Source organism: Sarcophilus harrisii, chromosome 4 (genome assembly GCF_902635505.1).
Source record: "Sarcophilus harrisii chromosome 4, mSarHar1.11, whole genome shotgun sequence".
In the NCBI taxonomy this organism is placed as follows: Eukaryota; Metazoa; Chordata; class Mammalia; order Dasyuromorphia; family Dasyuridae; genus Sarcophilus; species Sarcophilus harrisii.
Window position 1 is genome coordinate 355236993 of NC_045429.1, and position 16043 is coordinate 355253035.

Genomic DNA, 16043 nt, shown 5'->3' on the forward strand with positions numbered 1-16043 from the left:
AACTCAGGTTTTCCTAACTACAGGTTCAACACCTTCACCCAAGTTGCATACATATGCCTGTCTTTCCATAATATCTCCTAACATTTACCAATTTTGGATATGTGAGATGAAATATCAGAATTGCTTTTATCAGTGTTCTTAATGTGTAGCTCCCAGAATGAAATACAATACTTCAGAGAAGGTAAGTATAGTAGTATACCTAGTATACTTAGTATAGCAGAATTATAGCCTCCTTATTCCTAGAAGTTATGTCTCTCTTATTTTACTCTTTATGAGGTCTTTCCTTCATTTATGACTTAAATCGGGTTCTACCTTCTAGATCAGAGGTGGGGAATCTTTTTTTCTGCCAAGGATATCTGGATATTTATAACATCATTTGTGGACCATACAAAATTATCAATTTATAAAACTCAACCAGTGGGAGGTTGTTGTACCTAACTTTCAGCTCATCATTGCTTTTGGTTGCCTTATCAAATGACTTCATGGGTCTTAAATTGCCTACAGGCCAGACATTCCCCATCCCTGTTCTAGATTTCTTTCTGGGAAAATGGGATGTGTCCAAAGAAGCCAAAGTGGATCACAAGGAACTCATTAATTAACTTAGAGTTTTAGAAAAAATATGCAGAAGATAGAAATAAGACCAGTTATCTTAAGATGAATATAAAAGCATGATAAAATTCTGTAAAAACAATGACAGGAAGGCTAAAGTTTAATATTAACTGAAGCTACCAAGGAAAGCTAAGAACAACAAAATGAAAGGTTTTATTTTATTTTGGCTTTTAACCATTGAGGGAAAGGGAAAAGAGAGGGTCAAAGAAGGAATAAGATTTTGTTTGGGATGGAGGGATAAAGAAAGAATTAGAGATGCCCAGTTCTTCTTTTGTTTCCATTTTCTCTTCCAAGAATGATCTTTGTACTGGAAGTGATAGAGCAAAAACAGTAAAGAGAGAGTTGATATCCAAGATAAGTAAAAAGATAGAAAGAAAGCATATAGTTGTCCTTAATGCTATCAGATCTCTTGAGTCAAATGAATGAATGAATGATATGTCACATCATATCATTGGAAATTAAAAAAATTGGCAGATATAGGTAATAAGCCACTATCAGCAATATTTCAACAATCCTGGAAAATGAGAGAGAAAATGCTGTTGTGTTATTGTCTGTCCTTCATTCTCAAAAAGGATCATGACATTGGGAAGATGATGTTATGACTCCCATGTGAATTGGATTTAAGTGAGGCAGGTCTGTGCAAAGTCACTAGCCTCCTTCTTTCCTGAGCCATGTAGGTCCAGTAGCAAGATATAAATCAGGCCTTGAATGCAGTGGGAAACCTTGGCCTTTTTAGGCTAAGATCTTTCCCAAGTCTCAGTTTGTCTGAGGCAATTCCCATTTAGTGATTAATAAATAAAGCAAAAATGACCTCTTTTACCTAGTCCAAAAAATCAATTTGGGAGGGAAAGGCCCTCTGAATTTTTGGGCCAAACAGAAATAATTGCTATTTACATTCACTCTGAACCATCAGAATCCAAAAACTGATGAAGAAAGGCTAGGGCTGGGTCCTGTTATTAGCCAACCAGTGAGAATCAGAGTGATTTAAGTTTAAGGCATTTTCCTTGTGAAAAGAAATCCAGCCTGTAAACTCCAAGGTATGTTTTGAAGTTTAGGCAATCAAAATTTATAATATTTTAGGCAGAGTACCCATAAATAAGGGTAACAAAAGACTGGAGAAAGCCAAATACTGGGAAGATAATAGAATGTGAAAACTATGAACTACTAAGCTTGACTTTGATTCTTCTCAACCTGGGAGGTTGGGATAGTGGGCAAGACAGGGCAACATTAGACCTTCTAGAAAAGTCTACCATTGTACAAAGTACAGGTGAGACAGACTAGTGCAAATAATGAATACCCTGAAGTAGTCGTATGTATTCAATTCTGCATTATTTGAAGTTCTAATTACATAAAATATGTTAATTGACACCAGCCCTATGGAAATATGCAGAGTGATCTCTAATAATTAGAATACTTCAGAGGAATCATTAGTTACACTAATTAGTACCTAGCTGTAGCAGAAATAACATATAGGATAGCTATTTATTTTATTCACCCTATAGTAATGCTTAAAACACAAGCATTTATTAACCAAGACTTAAAGTAGTAATTCATCTTTTCAATTATATCACTCCAGGGGATGAAGGCTACTGAACAGATGTTTCACTTTTTCCTTTGACCTGTGATACCTGCACAATTCCCATGTCCCTGAATGTGAACCAAGCCAAGCTTCAGTTTTCTTAGGCCTTTCATCTATACTTTCTAGAGCATTTTTCTGGAGATGGTCATAATCTTTTCCTCTGAGAAGGAGCTTTTCTTGGGAAGACTAGAAGAAGCTAATGATCTTTTGAATTCTCTAGCTCATTGGGTAGATACCCAGGCTAAAACCATGTATTTTAGGGTCTATTATTGGTTAACTGTGGCCTGAGAAAGAAACATAAAAAGGAAGAGGCAGCCAGGGACTAAAGACCCAAATTCAGGCTCCCCTAGGCAATATTTGTTATCAGTGCTTTATGAGTGTAGCTTGTGTAGTTATTTCTGAAAAGCAAAAGGGAAATAAAATCTCTTCTCCATTAGGAAATCCAAGGTATAGACTTGCCAAAAATATGTTCCAAAGATATCTGTCTACCTATCCATCTATCTAGATAGAGCTATCTATCTATCTATCTATCTATCTATCTATATACTATATATACAGTAAGTGCATGAAGTAGCTTTTCCTTTTGAATCCTCTGAATCCTAAGAAGCTATTCCTGTCTCTGATTCCAATGCTCTTTGACACAGTTTTCCAGTCTGGTCTTGAGGACAAAGGAAACAAGCAAGAGCCTCTGATGGCATGTGTTTCTTAGCAAGGAGCCAGAGTGTGTCTTATCAAAAGAGATCTAGCTCCATGGGAAAAACTCCAGGTGAATATGCCATTATATGAGAATATTCTACAATAGCTCATTAAAGATATGGTTGATGATCATCTAGTAAGGGAAGCAATGATTACAGAGTCAGCTTGATTTCATCAAGAATAGGTCATGTTATATATTAGATTACTTGCCATCTAGGGGAGGGGAAAGGAGAAGGGGGAAAATTGGAACACAAAGTTTTGCAAGTGTTAATGTTGAAAAATTATCCATACATATGTTTCGAAAATAAAGAACTCTAAAAATATGAAAAAGGAATAGGTCATATTAGATATAATTTATTTTCTTTTTCTTGATAGGGAAATTTGGGGAATTTGCTATATAGAGAGTTTATCTAGATCTCAATAAGACTTTTTGGTATTTTTGTTATTCTTGTGGAGGAAATTGAGAGAGTTAGACTAAACGATAATGCAATCAGATAGAGAAGTGGTTTGTTGGCTGGACTCAGAGAGTGGTCATTTATCGTCATCATGGTGATAGTTTTTCATTGGTTATCCCCATGGAATTGTTCTTGGCCCAGTGCTGTTAAACATTTTTATCACTTACTTGAATAAAGGCATACATATAAAAATAATATAATTTAAAGATGACTTTAAGCTAGTAAGTAACTAACATACTGAGTCAAAGAGCCAGGATCCAAGGAGATTTTGACAGGCTAAAAGACTGAATTAAATCTACTAAGATGAAATTCAATGGGGTTAAAAGTAAAGTCATATACCTAACATCTTTATTATGGAGGAGGCAGAATTAGCTAACAATATTAAAAAAGATCTAGAGATTTTAGTGAACTTCAAAGTTAGTATAAATCAATAGTGTGATGTAGCAGCCAAAAAAAAAGTCCCAAATATGAATTTTGGTTACATTAAGAGAAAGATACTATTCCAGAATAAAAAAGTCATGGACCTTTTGTGCTCTGCCCTTGTCAAGCCCCATTTAGAGTATTGTGTTAAAATCTAGGCACCACAATTCAAGAAGGACACTGATCAGCTGGAGAGTGTCTAGATGAATTCAACCAGAATGATGAAGGACTTTAAGTTCATGTTCTGAGAAGTAAAGAAACAGAGGATGTTGACTCAAGAGAAATGAGGACTCATGAGAAGACATGAAGACTGTCCCAGAGTGGAATGGTCTGTGATGGGAGCTGTGTTTGTTCTTCTTTTGAGGTCCTCCAAGAAAGGATGGATGAATACTTATAATCCATATTGTAGTGGGGATTCCTTTTCAGAATAGATTCACACAAAATCCTGTGATTTTGTGAATTAGCAACTCATTCTAAGATACTGGAATTTTTAGTGGATATATAAAGTGGATGTATAAAGAATGCATGATAAGGAAAAAAAGGAGACTCAGAGATGGAGGATTAAGGAGGGAAGATACTGAAGGAGAAGATGGTGTCAGGTAGTCCCTAAGATCTCTAAAAGTCTTACTCTAAATCATAAAGATGATTAAAAAAGGTGACAGGAACCTATAGGATATAAAGTTATAAGCCTTGTCCTCTGTTTTTAGTATGTTTTCTGTGGCTTGAGCAAAATCAGAATTCTAGGTTGCCTTTTTTGTTGTTGTGCTTCTAAGAGACCTGACATTGTTACAAAGGAATATGGGTAGATCAGAGCATTATAAGGAATTTTTTTTTCCAATGCAGATTTTGTCTCTGCTTGAGTTACTATAAACAAATCTCCTTAATATATTACTTATTTCTGTACTGTTACAACATCTCTTAATTCAATCTTGTTGTACTCTCTGTCTTCCAAATCTATTATGCCTCATTAGTCTTTTGTCTTAGAAGAGTGAGAAAAGATTATAAATTATTCAGTTTACCTTAGCTTTGCATTAGCACTTTAATATCTATTTGTATCTATAGTCTGAGTCTTTCTTTATAACTATAAGAAATGAGGAATGCATTGGACCAATCAAGAGCACACAAATAATTTAATCAATTTTTCACCACCAGTAAAAATTTCATATTTTCCATATGTGATTTCTAATAAACAATCTGTAGTGAGAAGACTAAAGATCATGAGAATTGTTATCCACAGAATATCAGATAGAGACAGCTAGCAGCTGTTAGAAAAACATTAAGACCTACAAGAGAACAGAGAAGGAAATAATTATTTATATAATACCTACTATGTGCCAAACACTATGTAAGCACCTTATAAATGCTATCTCATTTGATCAAAATGTAGTTTTGTCATAACCATAGATAGTGATTATTGATTCCATGGAAAAGACTGCAAAATGCAACCTGAATTCATTTGTTGGGTGTGGGGATATTTGGGATGCCTTGAGACTACTTTTGGGAAGTGAAGGCCAGGGTGGAGCAGGGCAATACTGCTGTTGGAGTGCAGTTGTGTAGGTGGATGATGGAAGAAGCTACCGCATGGTAGTTTTCTAATTTCAATGATTATTTCTAATTACTAGGTTCTAAACTCAGTTGTTTCAGAGCTGCTGAATGATTGTCAGGGTTGTCAAGACCCCTTTCAAATGTGACATCTAGAAATAAAGCCCTAGTTGCTCTGCCCTACCCTGAATTTTTGCAATCTTAAGTAAGTAGAAAGATGTCTAAAGAAAGATATGGCTTCCCAGCTGCATTCCTGGCCAGGATCTCTTACACTATAGTTTAAAGGTTAAGAGTAATGCCAAAGTGTGCATTTAGTGATTTCTGAGAAATGATCCCTTTGGTTCCAAGAACTTTGGTTCCAAAGATCTAGTTTCTCCTAAAATCACACAGATCAAGACTGATGATCAGGAAGACATATCCAAGGTCCTACCATCTCCCTGGTGGCAAATCACTCACATGACAGGTAAGACCAAGGACAAAGAAAGAAACAAATATCTCCACAGATATTTGCCTCAAACACCCAAACCTACAGAGTGAGGATCATCATCTCACTCAGAACTTCTGAAAGTCAGAGAGTAGGATACCCAGAAAATTCCCTGGGGTCAAGGAACTAGAATTGCAAATTTCTTATACATTCTGGGATGAAAAGAGTTGGAAACACAGGCTGGAGGAGTAAAGTGACCAGTTTCCTCCACTTTGGAGAAAATTCATTTTCTTCCTGTTCCAAAACTCAAGATTAAAGGTCTGTCAGGATTCCATTAGGGAAATTGAGAGCAATAGATATTCCCAACAGCTATTTACTACTGATCATATATCTATATCTACCTATAGACATAGATATAGACATATAAATATCTCTTTATCTACATCTATGTAGATATATAAACATACATACATAATCATATATGTGTATATCTCTATATCTATCTGTATGAAGTCTAGTTTAAAAATGGAAGGATGTCTCCTGGGGATAATGAAAACTTTTTGGATAATGAAAAGAATGTTGGCACTGAACAACAAATCTGCATTTGTTTCTTCATTCTTTTGTTTACAAATGATGTGACCCTAGACCAGTCATTTAGTTTTTATAATCCTCAATTTCTAACAACTGCTAGCTATCTTTATCTGATATTCTCTGGATAACAATCCTCATGATCTTTAGTCTTCTCACTACAGATTGCTTATTAGAAATCATATGGAAAATATGAAATTTTTACTGGTGGTGAAGAATTGATTAAATTATTTGTGTGCTCTTGATTGGTCCAATGCATTTTTCATTTCTTATAGTTATAAAGAAAGAGTCAGACTATAGATTGGCAGGACAATTGGATTGCTGCTACTTCTAGTAGAACATTGTTTTTTCCTGAAATTCAGAGAAGCTACCCAGTTGGGAAAGTCCAGAGGCCAAGTCCAGAGAGACAGAAGCACAGCTGGAAGATGAATAAATTATGGCTGGTCTAGGCTCATCCACAAAATAAAAGCCTCTGGAAGGAACTTACCAATGGCAGAAGGGATCCCACATGAAAAAGGGTTGTTCCAGGATGAAAAGTCCTAACCATTGAGAGAAGTTCTGGGAGGTAGAAAGGAGCTGAATAATGGTAGAAGAAGTTAGAGAGTCATAAACACAACCAGGACTGGAATGAAAGCAATACAGGATTTGTCTGTCATCTGAGAACCAATAAAACTAAGTTCAGAAAGATTCATTGATTAAAGGTAAGATATTCCATGATAATTTGGAGGTTCCCAGAAATGTGAAAAGACTTTTGACTGAAGTATAGAGTCATTTAAAAAATTTTCATAATTATTATTCCTAGTCCATCTAAGTTCCCTACCCTTCTCTTTAACTTCTCATCTATTCATTGATCCTCTCTGGTTAATTCTGTCTCTTCAAGTCATTTCCCAAGCACTTTACCTACTTCTTTGTCTCATCCCTATAGAGTGTAAAGAATAAATGCTTAATCTATGGCCTTTCATTTCCCTATCTGTAAAATGTGGAGTGAAGGAGTTGGTCATGTGATTCAGATAATAAAACACTAGTCTGAAAATCAAAATACATTTCACAACTTCTCTTACCTCAATTTCTGGTAAAGTGAGAATAAACGAAATGAGCTCCAAGATTTCTGCTAGCTCTAATATTTAGGGGCTCTATAATTTTACAAACTGTGAGTGACTTATACAAATTACATAAGCATGGATAAAAACTTGAGACAAAGGTAGCAATTCACTGAAATTCTATAATAAATTCACATATCGCCATCATTTTCCCTTCACTACTACCATCAACCCCAGAGTATTAACTAAATACCTAAATGGCCTATGTCAAGATTTCATGAAAGAAAATACATACCTTAATTACTTTCTATATGTCAAAGACTGTGTTAAATTCAAAGGATATAAATATAAAAGCAAAGACAGTCCCTTATTTCAAGGAGTTTACATTCTAATAGAATCATACAACACACACAGGAGCATGGTATCCAAGGAAGAAATTCTGATTTGCAAAACTGTAGAGTGAGTCCGATGAAGAGATTGGGGGTAGATTAATATATTCTTCCAGGAAATAGCAGAATTCCAAGCAATGGCATGGTTCCAAATTTAAGAGAGAGTCAGGAAGAAGGCATGCATTTGGCAATAAAATAGTTGGTAAGACAATGGCTAGGAAGTATAGTGAAGTATTTAGCTGAAATGTGCTTGACAGAGTGAGTCAGATGGAGAGAGGAAAATGGGGCATCAGGGCAGAAGTTCTGAAGATGATTGGATTAAAACCTCCAAGGCATAATTTCTGTACTCTAGTAAGTCAGTTATGAGAAAAAATGGCTAAGGAACAGGAAGTGAAACTGTAGAAGTCAGATAATTTGGCAGGTTCCCAGGGACGCATACTCATAATAATATCTCAAGAGAAGAATGCTCTAGAGAACAAATTTCTCTGGGGAAAGAACAGTTCAGAAGAGGTCTAATGAGTTCCACATTCTTATGACCTAGCATAATGTGGAAGTTAACTCTACTTCCAGACCTTTATATGAGGGGCATATATGAAGGTATAGCCTATTCTGATAGGAGAGACTAGGAATACAGTCATCAAGAAGAAACTAGGCTTCATTGAGGATTAGTAGATGGAACAATGTCAAAGAAAGAGATAAGGATGAAAGAAAGTTTTAGATTAGTCAATAGCTACATGGTTAGATGATAGAAAGATGGAGAGAAATATACATCGATAAATAGATGTATAGCAATGTAGAATTTAATGTGTGCCAGGCACTGAGTTAAACACCAGAGATACAAATTCAAACAGGTAAAATAATCCCAGCCTTGAAGTAGCTTCCATTCTAAGAGGAGAGACAATACTTAAAACCATTTTATTAAAAAAAAGTCAAACTATTTGGCACTGGTTAAAAACAGAAGAGTGGATCTGTAGCTCAGACCTTATGAATCACAAACAAATAAAATAGTCCATTGTTTGGTAAACAAAAAAACATAAACTCCTTAAGGAAGGACTCCCTATTGGAAAAAGAGTGTGCTAATAATAGCTTATTAAAAGTTAATAGTTTATAATTGGGAAAAACTGGAAAGCAGTCTTGGACAAAAATAAGATTGGTTCAGTCACTTATACCAAATAGAGAGTTGGCTTAAATGAAATAGACCACATTTTTTTTTAATGTAAGAAAATGGAAGGATGTACCAATTGTATTAGAAAACTTAACAAGAGAGAGAGGCAGTCATAAAATATAAAATAGGCAGTTCCAAATATATGAACTTGAAAAGTTTTTGCATAAGTAAAATCAATGGAACACAAGGATAGAAGGAACAAAAGATCAGTCAGGAGAATAATTTGTGATGGATTGGTGAGGTTATGTAGTCCATGGATCAGGAATTCCGGGGGAGTCTGCTTATTTGTTCCAACACAGGATGAAAAAAAAAAGTCTTCTTTGTGTCAAGTATCTTTGATAAAGCTCTAATATCTGAGTTATATAGGAAATTCACATGCAATTCTGCAACTGTTCGCCTCATTACTATTACCATTAGCTTCCTCTTTTGCAAGATGCACTGGGACAGCTTCATACTTGTAAGCATTTCACACCTAAAAGTACCACCTGCCTTTATATGATAACTAATGTACCTCCTTATCCAACTAGGGGCACAGTGAGAGAGGCAAGGAAGAAATATGGATTTACAGTGGATGGTCTAGAAAAAAAAGACATTAAAAAGCTGTAAGAGAGGCAGTGTAATGTGCCATTATAAACTGGTTTTCAGTTCAGTAGAAACTGAGCTTCAAGTCTTGGCCCTAACACTTATTAGATGTATAATATTGAGTAATTCATTCAACCTTGAATCTTTCATTTCCTCATCTTTCAAATGGGAATAATGAAAATTACATTAGGTAACTCATAGAATTGTCAGAAGAGGACAAATAAGAAAACTCCCTTAGACTTCTCCATGGACTACATAGCTTCACCAAATCCATCATGAATTATTCTCCTCTTCTATCTTTTGTTCCTTCTACACCTGTGTCCCATTCCCCAACATGCCTGAGCAAAGTGGCAAACTTTGGCCCTTCATCTTGGCACACATAACACCCTCTCCCTTTTTATTTAAACTTCCCTTCAGAGAAAATCTTTTCATAATCTCTTTGCTTTTCTCAGATCTTTCCTTGCTCTTCCTATAGCTTTAGAGGAAAAAAAACCATAACAAATGCTCCACCCAACAGAAACAATCCTTGTCTCCTCCTTACATACTATTCTCTACTTCAGGGGTTCTCAAACTACGGCCCGTGGGCCAGATGCGGCAGCTGAGGACATTTATCCCCCTCACCCCAGGGCTATGAAGTTTCTTTATTTAAAGGCCTACAAAACAAAGTTTTTGTTTTTACTATAGTCTGGCCCTCCAAACAGTGTGAGGGACAGTGAACTGGCCCCCTATTTAAAAAGTTTGAGGACCCCTGCTACTTACTAACAACACATATTTATAGATAAGGTCCTTTATGGTTTACAAGGCTCCGCTTTCCAGGCAACATTTCAAGGTAGAGTATATTTGTATTATTGTTCTGAAATTAAAGGTGAGAAAATTGAGGCTCCTAGATTTTATTACCTGGTCAAGTTTCTCTTCTTGACCCTGCCATTAACCAACTTCCCCCAGTCTCTAATTGTCATTCATAACTAGGAGTGGCATAACTTGGATGTGACCCCCCCAAGTTACTTGCTCTTGCACTTACTCTTGTTATTGCTACAGCATCACCCTGGTGACTTATTGGATCCACCAACACAGCATTTCATATATTTATTGTCAACCTTTTGTTCCTCAGAGTTCAGTCTAAGAAAGACAGACTAGTTAGGGTGTATCTATGGATTTATTCCTTTTAAGTAGGTGAACACGTATACATGTGAACATAGAACTGAGCTCAGGGTGGGACAATGAATATTGTCAACCTTTTGTTCCTCAGAGTTCAGTCTAAGAAAGACAGACTAGTTAGGGTGCATCTATGGATTTATTCCTTTAAGTAGGTGAACATGTATACATGTGAACATAGAACTGAGCTCAGGGTGAGCATAGGAAGCAGAGTTTATAAAGACAAAAATTAGAGAGAGAGTGGTATAATCCCATAGTGGTCTTATCAGGTCATCTGTGGGCTGAGTTGTTTTTCAGAACTGGGAGTTGACAAGAATTAGTCTGGTTGGTTATTTGGCATAAGTTCCTTACAGTAATGATCTTTGTTCAACAATGTGAATGGATCCAAATGGTAAGTTATTGTTTCAGGTAAATATTAAAAAATACTTCACTTTGTGACAATGTGGTAACCAAGTTTCATTCATTACAAGAAAATCAGTCTTCTCCAGGACAAACTTTGCCTTTGCCTATTTCCTTTTAAGAACCTGCAGCTGCTTCCCACAGCCTCTTAAATTAGAACTACCCAGGCCTCCAAAACACTCAATCAACTAGTTCCATATTTCTTCCATTATTCTTTTCTAAAGAATCTGTTTTCATCTTTTTAAATTGTGTTTCATATCTTTATTATAGTAGCATTAGACTTAGCACTAGGACAGACCTTGCAAATAATCTGGTGCAATCCCCTAATTTTGAAGATGAGGAAACTGAGTTTCATTTATCCAGGAGTTACAGCTGGTTTTAGGCCAGGGATTTGAAAGTAGGCTCTAGCAGTTTGGCAGACCAACATCTCATATTGTAAACAATATAAGGTTAAAATGGATATATGATTTAGGCAAAAGGGCGATATCATAAATAAATTAGAGGAGCATAAAAATGTTTCCTATGAATAAAAAATTTATGAATAAACAAGATATAGAGAGGACCACAGGAAGTAAAATGGATAATTTAGATTATATTGAATTCACTTTTGCACAAACAAAATCAATGCAAGCAAAACTGGAAGGAAAGTAGGATATTGGGAGAAATGTTATAGTAAATTTCTTTGATAAAAGCCTGATTTCTCAGATAAATAGAAACTGGAGTCAAATTTATAAAAAAATATGAGTCATTCTTCAAAAGATATAAACAGGCAGTTTTTAAAGAAATCAAAGCTATTTATAGTGATATGAAAAAATGCTCTGCATTATTGCTGATTAGAGAAATACAAATTAAAAGAATTCTGAGGTACTACCTCATACCTATTAGATTGTCTAATATGACAAAAAAGGAAAATGACAAATGTTGAAGGGGACTTGGGGAAACAAGCACTAAGTCACTGTTGGTGGAGTTGTGAATTAATCCCACAGTTCTGGAGAGCAATCTGGAACCATGCCCAAAGGGCTGTGCATACTCTTTGATCCAACAATACCATTATTAGATCTGTATACCAAAGGCATAAAAGAAAAATATTTATGGTCGCTCTTTTAGTGGTGTTAAAGAATTGAAAATTAAGGGTATGCTCATCAATAGGGGAATGAATGAACAAGATGTTTACAATGGTATATGTTTGCAATGGAAGACTATAAGAAATGACAAACAGAAGCGTTTCAGAAAAATCTGGGAAAATGTATATGACCGGATCCAAAGTGAAATGAATAGCACCAGGAGATTAATACATATAGTAGCAGTAATAGTATACTGTAATCAACTGTGAATGATTTACTAATTCTTAGCAATATAATAATTTAAGATAATTCTGAAGGATTTATAATGAAGAATACTATTCACCTCTATAGAAAGAATTAATGGTGTCTGAGTGCAGCAGCATAATTTTCTTCACTTTATTTTTCTTACTTTTGAAGGGCAATATGGCTAATATGGAAATTGTTTCACATGATTTCAAATGTATAACTGATCTCACATTTCTTGCCTTCTTGGAGGGAGGGAGAGAGTTTGAAACTCAAAGCTTTTTTAAATATAAAAATAAATAATTTTTTAAAAGTAGGCAATCTAATTCTTCTTATTCATCTACTTTGGGTGCATTTCTGGTTTGAATTGAATTAAATTAAAGCTCTCTGAGTCTTAACTTCCTCATGTGTGAAATCAAAAGATTGGATAAGATAATCTCTAACATCCTGTCCAGCCCCTAGATATGATAATTGTACATTGAAATAGCTTAGTATAAAGTCAGGAGTTGGAGAAGGATACTATGAGCCCAGGATTGAATTTATCCCCCAAAAGGACTCCCGAGGACTCATAAACAAAATAGTCACTAGGATCTGGACTAAATGATACATTTGATGCCTTGAGTCTCAAAGAGATGTTGTCTTAAGGTGAGCTTGAATAAAACAATGGGGCAGAGAGTATTATTACAATTCCCCACAGGAACAAATGAATTATGAGATATAAGACGAGATACAAAACAATACTGAAAATGATGATCAGGAATTCCTAGTCCTTTAAGCCTCAACTATCCAGTCTCACAGCAAATGGTGTTTCTCTTTCCTAAAGAAATGTAGAAGTGCGACATCTCAGCAAGCATGAACAGACTTTGGCTATATCGTGTTATGTAAGCATCCAGAAACCTAGCATGTGAAAATTATGAATCCATGATGACTGGGTCAACTACAAATTTATGTGACATAATCTCAACTGATCCCCCACTACACTGAAGCAAGGTTTTGTTTTTTTTACAATTTCCTAATCAATTTGCTATCTTGCTCATCAGAGAATCTTTTCCAAATTTTTCATTCCTTTCTGTATCTTCTTCAGGTTGAACCCCCTATCCATTGGTGACTCCCAGGGGTCTGTCCTGGGCCTTCTCTTCTTTCTATATACTATTTTACTTGATTGTATTATCTGTTCCTCTGAATTCAATTATATACCTGCATTGATGATTGCCAGATCTACTTTAGCCTTAACTTTTATTCTGTCTTAAAAGAGATGTCAGACTGGATTTCCCATTTGCAGTTTAAACTCAACATATCCAAACCTGAATTCAGGTTTTTTCAAACATTCTTTCCTCTTCCTAACTTCTCTATTACTCTTTTTTTTTTTTTTTTTTTATTTAATAGCCTTTAATTTACAGGACATATACATGGGTAACTTTACAGCATTAACAATTGCCAAACCTCTTGTTCCAATTTTTCACCTCTTACCCCCCCCCACCCCCTCCCCTAAATGGCAGGATGACCAGTAGATGTTAAATATATTAAAATATAACTTAGATACACAATAAGTATACATGACCAAAACATTATTTTGCTGTACAAAAAGAATCAGACTCTGAATTATTGTACAATTAGCTTGTGAAGGAAATCAAAGATGCAGGTGTGCATAAATATAGGGACTGGGAATTCAATGTAATGGTTTTTAGTCATCTCCCAGAGTTCTTTTTCTGGGTATAGTTAGTTCAGTTCATTACTGCTCCATTAGAAATGATTTGGTTGATCTTGTTGCTGAGGATGGCCTGATCCATCAGGACTAGTCATCATCTAGTATTGTTGTTGAGGTATATAATGATCTCCTGGTCCTGCTCATTTCACTTAGCATCAGTTCATGTAAGTCTCTCAGGCCTTTCTGAAATCATCCTGTTGGTCATTTCTTACAGAACAGTAATATTCCATAATTTTCATATACCACAATTTATTCAGCCATTCTCCAACTGATGGACATCCATTCAGTTTCCAGTTTCTAGCCACTACAAAAAGGGCTGCCACAAACATTCGTGCACATACAGGTCCCTTTCCTTCTTTATAATCTCTTTGGGATATAATCCCAGTAGTAACACTGCTGGATCAAAGGGTATGCACAGTTTGATAACTTTTTGAGCATAGTTCCAAACTACTCTCCAAAATGGTTGGATTCGTTCACAACTCCACCAACAATGCATCAATGTCCCAGTTTTCCCACATCCCCTCCAACAATCATCATTATTTATTCCTGTCATCTTAGCCAATCTGACAGGTGTGTAGTGTATCTTAGAGTTGTCTTAATTTGCATTTCTCTGATTAATAATGACTTGGAGCATCTTTTCATATGACTAGAAATAGTTTCAATTTCTTCATCTGAGAATTGTCTGTTCATATCCTTTGACCATTTTTCAATTGGAGAATGGCTTGATTTTTTATAAATTAGAGTTAATTCTCTATATATTTTGGAAATGAGGCCTTTATCAGAACCTTTGACTGTAAAAATATTTTCCTAGTTTATTGCTTCCCTTCTAATCTTGTCTGCATTAGTTTTGTTTGTACAAAAACTTTTCAGTTTGGTATAATCGAAATTTTCTATTTTGTGATCAGTAATGATCTCTAGTTCTGCTTTTGGTCATAAAACCTTCCCCTTCCACAGGTCTGAGAGGTAAACTATCCTATGTTCCTCTAATTTATTAATAATTTCATTCTTTATGCCTAGGTCATGAACCCATTTTGACCTTATCTTGGTGTATCATGTTAAGTTTGAGTCAATGACTAGTTTCTGCCATATTAATTTCCAAGTTTCCCAGCAATTTTTATCAAACAGTAACTTCTTATCCCAAAAGCTGGGATCTTTGGGTTTGTCAAAGACTAGGTTTCTATATTTGTTGAGTGTTTTATCCCTTGAACCTAATCTATTCCACTGATGAACTAATCTATTCCTTAGCTAATACCAAATAGTTTTGGTAACTGCTGCTCTATAGTATAGTTTTAGATCTGGTACAGCTAAGCTACCATCATTTGATTTTTTTCATTAATTCCTTGAAATTCTTGACCTTTTGTTTTTCCATATGAACTTTGTTGTTATTTTTCTAGGTCATTAAAATAGTTTTTGGGAGTCTGATTGGTATAGCGCTAAATAAATAGATTAGTTTAGGTAATATTGTCATCTTTATTATATTTGCTCGCCTATCCAAGAGCATTTAATATTTTTCCAATTGGTTAGATCAGACTTAATTTGTGTGAAAAGTGGTCTGTAATTTTGCTCATAAAGTTTCTGATTTTCCCTTGGCAGATAGATTCCTAAATATTTTATATTATCAGTAGTTACTTTAAATGGAATTTCTCTTTGTAATTCTGACTGTTGGATTTTGTTAGTGATATATAAGAATGCTGATGACTTATGTGGGTTTATTTTATAACCAGCAACTTTGCTAAAGTTGTGGATTATTTCTAATAACTTTTTAGCAGAATCTCTGGGGTTCTCTAAGTATACCATCATGTCATCGGCAAAGAAGTGATATTTGGCTTCCTCTTGCCTATTCTTATTCCTTTAATCTCTTTCTCAGCTCTTATTGCTATAGCTAGCGTTTCTAATACAATATTAAATAGTAATCGGTGATAGTGGGCAACCTTGTTTCACTCCAGATCTTATTGGGAATGGTTGCAGTTTGTCTCCATTACATA